We start from the raw sequence: 2,166 nt of genomic DNA, 5'->3' as shown, positions 1-2,166 counted from the left end.
AATAATATATATAAACATATCCATGAATATCTATATGTCAATTCATAGAATATATTAAAAAGATCAGACAAAAATTATTAATTAATTTCTCCATGTTTTAATCAGGCTGTTCGAATGACCTATGAGGATAGAAATTAGCCTAGGCTTGGGAATGGACTAGATTTTAATCTTCACTTTAATATTTCCTATATTATTTAAGTAATTTATTATGAGAATAAATTATTTTTTATGATTAAACAACATTAACATAATTCAGTTAATGATTTTCACTTGTTTTCTAGGGTTAAGAGAATTCTCATAGATATGAAATAAACTTCTTCACTTCAAGAAATAAAAAGGCAGGAATTAGACTCCAGGATTTTTATCATTGTTAGTAAGAATAAAAGGTGAATGCATTAAGGATGTGAATTTGTTGTATTCACTATTCAGAGATAAGATTATGGTTGGCACTTTTTGACATTTTTTTTTTTTTATGAGGATTGTAAAACTATGCAATTTTATAAATTTAAAATGACATTTAGAAGTATATCCTTCTGTATAATGCTGTGGTTCTGTTGTCTTACTGTCAGTTTTGATTGGCACTTAATAATTAGGTGAGTAGATATAAAGGATGGTGAGGGTTTTTTTTTTTTAAGTAACTTGGATACATGTGGAAATTTTCAAATCTCCTCTAAGAATGCCTGAGTAGAACATCAGGATCACAACTTATCTTTTTTTTTTCCAATTTTCCTGGGTAAAGGAAGAGGTCTCTATGTTACAAAGGCAACTTATTAAAAAGTAAGAGCACCAGATCTGAGTATAAATTTAAAAAATACTCTGAACAAACATTGAGTAGCTCTCCCAATAGTTTTTAGAAGCAAAATTTCTTCATTTTAGTCAGACTATCCATATGAACTTATTCAACTTTCATGAATAACTTATTAGTTCAGAATACATTACTTACCAGTGTTAAACAATGTTCATATTATATAAAAAATAGAGTTATCCATTACTTCATGAATCTCAAAAGAAAACATCAGAATACAGCCTTGAATGCGAGTGTAGGAAATAACCAATGGTTTTAAGACTTGTATTTAAGCACATTAAGTTAATGATTCCTAAAATTCTGAAACATAAGCCAAAATATATTTGATTTATTTTAAACAGCTATGTGATGTGATTATGTGGAGAATTCTATTGATGGTTTTCATTTTTTTCTATACAAAGAAAAATAGTATTTTTACCATTAGAATGCTGAAAAATTTTTTTGTAGAAACTCTCTCTTAAAGTTCTCCTACCTTCTTATTTATTTATTTATTATTATTTATGCCTACAACACCTGGTCTTCCTGTGTGGTCTCCCATCCAAGTACTAACCAGGCCCAACCCTGCTTAGCTTAGCTCCCTGCTTAGCTTCCGAGATCAGACGAGATCAAGCTTGTTCAAGATGGTATGGCCATGGTTCCACTGGGGCGCAAACCCAGGACCTTCTGCATGTAAAGCAGACTTCTAACTGCTACACTATGGAAGCACGTCCACCTACCTTATTATTATAAGATCTTTACTAATTTAATTTTTCTTTGTAAAAGAACTTCCACAAAATCACCTTTTTGCTCATTCTCAATACCTGGCATTTTTGTTGGCTTTCAAAAGCCACAGGAAATACCTTGATTATAATGTTTCTGTTGGTGTGACCTTATATTTATACAATTCAAGTTTTCTGGTTTCTCATTTTCCTTTCTTTATTACTACATTAAGCAGATATGTCTTCATTTCACTCTTTTCATCTGTTCTTGTTATATTTAATGTTTCCTAACAGTTTGAATACTCACAAGGCAAATAATTTTTAGAAATTATTTAAAATTATTAAAATTCAAACATGCCTAGTAACATTTTGAAAATTTTTATTTATAATATGTAAAACTGTGTTTTTTTCTGTTAAGTTCAGATCAGACCTGAGACATGTGTTTTTGCTACTCATTACTTATTTGGAAATTGAAAAAGATAAATTGGATTTCACATGAGACACATTGAATACATATTTTATATGAAAAAGCTAAGACTGAATAAATTAGAGGGAAAGAAAAAAATGATTTACTGGAATTATGTGCTTCTTTTCCTGGGAAATGTCTTCTGTGTCGAATGGCTAGGATCCTTTATGAATGGATTCGGGCCTTTTCCCATGACT

General features: G+C 29.9%; 1 pseudogene; it reads right to left on the bottom strand.

The window, feature by feature from the left end:
- Positions 1–1,306: 1,306 nt before the first annotated feature.
- Positions 1,307–1,442, bottom strand: LOC112485230 (annotated as a pseudogene).
- Between the last annotated feature and the right edge of the window lie 724 nt (positions 1,443–2,166).

The sequence above is a fragment of the Pteropus alecto genome, unplaced genomic scaffold, assembly GCF_000325575.1.
Source record: "Pteropus alecto unplaced genomic scaffold, ASM32557v1 scaffold270, whole genome shotgun sequence".
Classification (NCBI taxonomy): Eukaryota; Metazoa; Chordata; class Mammalia; order Chiroptera; family Pteropodidae; genus Pteropus; species Pteropus alecto.
The sequence above is the reverse complement of the archived record's forward strand: the minus strand, read 5'-3'. Positions and strand labels throughout refer to the sequence as shown.